The sequence below is a fragment of the Lampris incognitus genome, chromosome 5 (assembly GCF_029633865.1).
Source record: "Lampris incognitus isolate fLamInc1 chromosome 5, fLamInc1.hap2, whole genome shotgun sequence".
In the NCBI taxonomy this organism is placed as follows: domain Eukaryota; kingdom Metazoa; phylum Chordata; class Actinopteri; order Lampriformes; family Lampridae; genus Lampris; species Lampris incognitus.
Window position 1 is genome coordinate 64,460,571 of NC_079215.1, and position 7,584 is coordinate 64,468,154.

A 7,584-nucleotide genomic window follows, 5' to 3' on the forward strand; every position below is an offset into this window, starting at 1 on the left:
TTTTTTTGGATGTTTCCCCCCTTTTTCTCCCCAATTGTATCCTGCCAGTTACCCCACTCTTCTGAGCCGTCCCGGTCTCTGCTCCACCCCCTCTGCCGATCCGGGGAGGGCTGCAGACTACCACATGCCTCCGCATGTGGAGTCACCAGCCGCTTCTTTTCACCTGACAGTGAGGAGTTTCACCAGGGGGACCCAGCGCGTGAGAGGATCACGCTATTCCCCCCAGTTCCCCCCTCCTCCCCAAACATGCGCCCCGCCCGACCACAGGAGGCGCTAGTGCAGGCGACCAGGACACACACCCACCTCCGGCTTCCCGCCCGCAGACACGGCCGGCATAGGAGGGTTTCCGCGCAACGTCGTCACAAGAGATGCGTGCGCAGCCAGGGGGCAGAAAGCAGCTACAGTGCAGAGATTTCAACCACGGTGGAGCTCAGATACAGCGGAGACGACGCCGATTGTTGCGCAATAAACTGCACAAACCGCCAAGAGGATGGGTGGAAAGATCAGGCATCTCGTGCCCCCTAGCTGAGCAGAAAACCTGAAAGCCGGAGGTAACACGGGGATTCAAACCAGTGATCTCTGTGTCAGTAGGCAACAGAATAGACCGCCATGCCACCCGAACGCCCGTCACTATACATCTTAGACACTTATTTACGTAGCTCAAAGCACTTCCTGTTGCTCAATCAAACACATACTGCTCAACCACAACGTCTACTTGTTTATCATGTCAACGAACGCCAACAAGAAGGAATTCAACCCTACACACGAACGCACGGCCTTGAACACCATAGCCCGTTCCACCTCCAATTTCTCAGACCTCAACAGCAGAGCCATCACTCACAAGGAGTTCACGATATCACACGACCCTGGTCACCTCCTCCACCCATCCTTCAATTTGTGTCTAGATGCATGCTCAATAATCCAGGTAAGAGGATCACAGAAGGTCGAATCAGTTCATCTGGACACAACGGTGTATTGAGAGAAACTTTTCATCATCTTCTAAGCCGGCGTTTCTCGACCCAGTCCACAAGGACCCCCTGTCCTGCAGATTCTTTGCAACCCCGAATAGGTGCCTGTTTGTAGTTATTCAACCAATCAGCAATGAATGTCAGAGTTTGCACACCTTGTATAATTAAGTGCTATGAGATGAAAATCATAAATCTGTAGGTTTTGCACCGCAGACACCATGATGTTGAGTATGGTGTGAGTGGGCAGTGTTGGGGGGGGTCCTCCTGAAGTCCACTGTCCTCTTCACAGTTTTGAGCGTGCTCAGCTCCAGGCTGTTATGGCCGCACCAGAGGGCCAGCGGATCAACCTCCCGTCTATATGCAGACTCGTCACCATCCCAGATAAGGCCAATAATGGTTGTGTTCATCTGCAAACTTTAGGGGTTTAACGGACAGATCTCCTGAGGTGCGGTCATTTGTGTAGCGTGAGGAGAGTACAGGGGAGAGCCCACATCCATGGGGGGCACCAGCGCTGATTGTCCAGGTGCTGGCTATAATTTTCCCCAGCCTCTCCAGCTGCCTCCTGTCTGTCAGGAAGTTTGTAAATCCACTGGCAGATGGGGGCTGGTACAATGAGCTGGGTGAGTTTGAAGTGGAGGATATCTGGAACAATGGTGTTGAACGCTGAGCTGGAGTCCACAAGCAGGACCCTTGTGTGTGTCCCTGGGGAGTTGAGGTGTTGGAAGATGTACACAGGTGCGTAGTTCTGTTTATTCTACTTTCTGGGGTCTGCTTTACAGGACATGTTCTACACATGTGCAGTATTCTAGCATTTGACATCAAATTTTTTGATAAAATGTTTGACATGCAACTTTTCACCCATTTGCTGGTAGGTGCGGGTGAAAGTTTGTCGACAATTCTGTGCATGTCGTTCAATGTTGTATTCTGTAAATTCTGTAAACACAACATCCATTGCATGCTGTCCATCCTGGGAGAGAGATCCCTCCTCTGTTGCGCTCCCTGAGGTTTCGTCCTATTTCTTTCTCCCTGTTAACGGTTGGGTTTTTTTAGGGAGTTGTTCCTTATCCGATGAGAGGGTCTAAGGACAGGATGTTGTGCTACTATAAAGCCCCTTGAGGCAAACGTGTTATTTGTGATATTGGGCTATACAAATAAAATTGAGTTGACTTATCCATGGTAAATCTTGCAGGCCTTGCCAAAAATATGCCATTGTCAACAGCACACGCCAAAAAACAGGAAACAGGTACGACCACTGCAGTAGAAAGCGAAGTCCGTGGACTACAGTTATGCACAGAGTCGATCAAGGATTTAAAAAGTGGCACGTTGAGGGTGTGTCTCCCTTGACTGACAGATCTGCCAATCTGGCTGCTTCTCACGCACCATCCCATTGCCAAAATTTGGACTTTCTGGCTCCGACAACTTACAAGATGGCACCAGGCATAAAGCCAAACTTTAGACTTCAAAATGCCCCTTCAGCAACCAATGTCCATCTTTTTTACATAGTAAATTGTAATAGTGGGCTCTGGTAATAGCTGCCTTGTAATCACGCAGCACCCCCTGGTGGCGTGGAGTGACACGATGAATAAGAAAGTGTTGGTATTGTGTATACCGACAGCAGTGGTTGAGGGCATTTTCACTGGCGTTTCCTTTTCGTTCGTCGTTTGGAGTATAACGCTTGTCTTTCTCTCACCTATCACCCCTCTCACACTCATCCCGCCCCCCCCCCCTGCTGCCATCCCACACCTCCCTCACGGACATCCTCACAGTGCTGAACCCTATTTGAATCTATCTTTATATTCAGCGAGGGAAGGATAATTCCTTTCCCAGATGCCCGATATGGTTACACCAAGGCCAAGACTTACACTTCACGTATCAGGTGTGTGTGTGTGTGTGTGGGGGGGGGGCTTTTACTTCCCTCCCCCCTTTTTCTTCCAATTGTACTTGGCCAATTACCCCACTCTTCCAAGCCTTCCCGGTTGCTGCTCCACTCCCCTCTGCCGATCCGGGGAGGGCTGCAGACTACCACATGCCTCCTCCTCTTTTCACCTGCGAGTGAGGATCACACCGACCCCCCCCCAGTTCCCCCTCCCCCCCGATCAGGCACCCCCACTGATCAGAGGAGGCGCTAGTGCAGCGACCAGGACACATACCCACATTCGGCTTCCCACCCACAGACACGGCCGAGTGTGTGTGTGTAGGGACGCACAACCAAGCCGGAGGTAACACGGGGATTCGAACGTGCGATTCCCCGTGTTGGTAGGCAATGGAGGCTTTTGTTATTGATGATGTGCCATGGCAGTGACGCCTGGGGATCAGTTTGCCTCATATAGAGCTGGCACATTCTGTGGCCTTTCTTTATATATATATATATATATATATATATATATATATATATATATATATATATAAAGAAGTCCTGAGAGACACACAGACAATGATTTACAGACAGACAGACAGACAGACAGACAGACAGACAGACAGACAGACAGACAGGCAGGCATACAAACAGGCAGACAGACAGGCATACAAACAGACAGACAGACAGGCACACAAACAGACAGACAGACAGGCATACAAACAGACAGACAGACAGGCACACAAACAGACAGACAGACAGGCATACAAACAGGCAGACAGACAGGCACACAAACAGACAGACAGACAGGCACACAAACAGACAGACAGACAGGCATACAAACAGACAGACAGACAGGCACACAAACAGACAGACAGGCACACAAACAGACAGACAGACAGGCACACAAACAGGCAGAGGAAACAAGTGATAAAATACGATCCACCCCTTCTGAGCTGCGGCATGTAGACCACTTATACGTATGTGACAAGTTTTCAGACATTTCCACAGTGATATTCCAGCCCTGTTCAATTACCTTTCTGCTCCATAGTGACACACACACACACGCACACACACGCACACACACACTGTGTGCTTCAAATGACACCGCTGTCAAATGCTAGCCAACCCGTTTTTCTGCCAACCCATCTTGTGATTATTACAATGTGCTACAGGGTATATTTATATGCCATCTGAGCTGCGACCATTACTTTAGGCCCAACATTCAGCAGACACAGCTGTTTGAAATAAGCAGAGAGGCCCTCATTTTTATAACTACCTATTAACTTACAAAACCTTGCTCGGTTCTTCGTCTTTCTTCCTTATTTCCCTGGTTGTTTACTGTTCCATGCATTAGGGAAGTTGCCCTGTACTTGAAATTGCAATATTCTGACTACGTAGGGTGATTCAATCTTGTTTATCTCCAAACACATGTAGAAGACTAGTCCCTGCACCCTGACCCATGTTTCTGCAGCCAGAAAACATTCCCACAGAAGTCATACCAATAACTCAATTAGATCATCGGAACGAAGACGCTGGATGGATGTCAGCTCGACACACAGCCAGACACCATGGGATACTGCTGGTGTCTGCGATGCGTCTTTGGTATGCGGTGTCTTTGCTGACCGTGTCTTGATTTATGACTTGGATAGTGAGAAGGGAGATGGCACTGACCCACCTAACAGCCTCCTCTCTCTCATACCGGACGACCAAGATCTGAGAACACACTATGTAATCTCAGGTCCAATTTGATTCTGAAGAACACAAAATGTTTCTGGTGCAAACACAAGCTAAAGAGCCAAGATAAAATAAAACAAAATAACGACTTACACACGGCTGCTCTTTCATTGCCTTAATTAGAAAAGTAGAGAAATTATAATACTGCGGAGTTGTCGGACAACACGGACTCGAGTCAGACTCAAGTCACAATCTTAATGACTAGACCTGACAAAACTGAAAAGGACTTGCAACTCGACTTTGACTCAAACACCAATGACTCATGACTTGACGTTGAGCCTCCATCCACCCATGATCCAAACTGCTTATCCTGCTTTCAGGGTCACAGGGATGCTGGAGCCTATCCTAGCAGTCATTGGGCAGCAGGTGGGGAGACACCCTGGACAGGTCGCCAGACCATCACAGGGCATGACCTTGAGCCTTTTGACTTAAAATTCTTGATACCGTCACCTAGACAAATATGAGATGGTTTTAAAAAAGTGTGCAGCAAATCAACTCCTCATTTCCATCATTACAGAGCCATGTTGAATCATTCCTAATAGATACACATTTTAAAAAGCACTCATGATTTGTGTAAATGTAGTAATTTAACTATTACTCTGTTGTTAAAAATTTGAAATGATGTTAAATTTGATGAGTAGTGCATAATGACTTGTTTAGGACTTGAAACTCAAAATTTAGGACTTGGAACTTGGAAAACAATGACTTGGTCCCACATCTGGTTTTTATGTATATAGTAGCTATATCTACTAATAAGTCTTTAATTACATCCACTTAAGCACAGATGGTGGCAGAATCTCAGTCCTGGTATTATTGGATCTCAGTGCTGCATTTGACACAGTCGACTCCAACATATTACGAGACCAATTGGAAAACTGGGTGAGACTTTCTGGCACAGCACTAAACTGGTCTGAATCCTACTTACAGGACAGGGACCAGTTTGTGTCTATAGCTAATTACAAATCTGAGCGTAGAAAAATTACCTCTGGACTTCCCCAAGGCTCCATTCTGGGACCACTTCTGTTTAATATCGCTATGCTCCCACTAGTTCAGATTATGGAAAACAATAAAATATGTTACCATAATTACGCAGACGACACACAGATTTACATAACCATATCAACAGGGGACTATAATCCCATACAAGCACCGAGTAAGTGCATTGAACAAATCAACGACTGGATGTCTCAGAATTTTCTTCAATTATACAAAGATACAACAGACTTGTCTTTGGAGCCAAGGAAGAACAATTAAGAGTCAGCGCTCAGCTACAATCAGTAATGTCAAAAACCACGAACCAAGCCAGAAATCTTGCTATAGTCATGGACTCAGACCTGAATTTAGATAGCCACATTTAAGACAATTATAAAGTCAGCCTACTATCACCTGAAGAATATATCAAGAATTAAAGGATTTCTGTCTCAGCAGTATTTGGAAAAACTTGTCCACGCATTTATCTTTAGTCAACTCGACTAGTGTAACAGTGTCTTTATAGGTCTTTCTAAAAAAAAAAAAAATCAAACAGCTGCAGCTGATCCAGAACGCTGCTGCTCGAGTCCTTACTAAGACCAAAAATGTGGATCACATCACTCCAATTCTGAGGTCGCTACATTGGCTTCGTGTCCATCAAAGAACTGATTTTAAAACTCTGCTCTTGGTTTATAAAGCACTGAATAGTTTAGGGCCCAAAAACATTTCTGATCTACTGCTACACTATGAACCATCCAGACTGCTCGGATCATCTGGGACAGGTCTGCTTTCTGTCCCCAGAGTCAAACCTAAACATGGAGAGGAAGCTTTCAATTTTTAGGTGCCACATATCTGGCATTTTCCACCTTTATTTGATCGCCATCACTAAGAGAGAGAGAAACAGGAAAGGCAAGGGAGAGAGAGGGGATGACATGTAGCAAAGAGCCCAGGTCAGATTCAGACCCAGACTGGTGCGGTAAGGACTCAGCCTTATGTGGTATGCACTCTACCAGGTGAGCCACTAGGGTGCCCCCTAAAACCTGAAGCTTTTGATTATCATCTTATACTGCACTGTAACTTTTACTCTGTTTTTATTAGTTTTTAAACATCTTTTTATTGCAGTATGTTGCTTTTCTTAATGCCTTTTAGTTTTCATGCAAAGCATTTTGAATTGCCTTGATGCTGAAATGTGCTATACAAATAAAATTGCCCTGCCTTCCTACTACTGTGTATATATATATATATATATATATATATATATATATATATATATATATATATATATATATATAATTCCAATGTAAAAAAGATTAAATAATCATTCCACAGCTATTGTTTGGTATCACTTCATACCACTTCTAAAAGAGCTTAAGTACCAGATATCAAATGTACTCGAGCATCTAGTTTTAAATGTACTCAGGCATCAAATGTCAAATTGAAAATAAAGGCTTTTAATCCCCAAAACACAGCCCCACATTATTATGATTATAATAATCATCTAGTATCACTCACTGTCACCTGATATTAGTTCTGATGAGAGAGAGAAAAGTAAAAGATAGCCATCTTGGGACTTTTTGTTGTCCTGTTGGTTCAACACGGTGCCGCTCACATCCTTTAAAATCCATTTTAGACAATTGATCTCTGCAAATCCTGTCAAACCCCTCACAGTTTGTCTATTTTTGTCTACGAGGTTTATATACCTTTTTCTGGCAAGTCCACCAAGTCCTCTTAATATAGAGTAAGGGCGCAGGGAGTCCATATGTGTAAATGTGAGTGTTTCTGTGTGTGTGTGTGTGTGTGTGTGTGTGTGTGTGTGTGTGTGTGTGTGTGTGTGTGTGTGTGTGTGTGTGTGTGTGTGTGTGTGTGTGTGTGTGTCCCTCAGGGGAGTTTATCATGGATTCACTGAGGATTACAGGAAAGGTCGCTCAAATCCTTTGGTTTATTAAGAGAAGCAAACACAGAGCTTAAGGGTGACAGTTAAATTCAACCGCAACATAAAATAGCCAGACCCTGCATCTCATTAAAGCCAAATGGGTTTTCCACATATGGGTGACA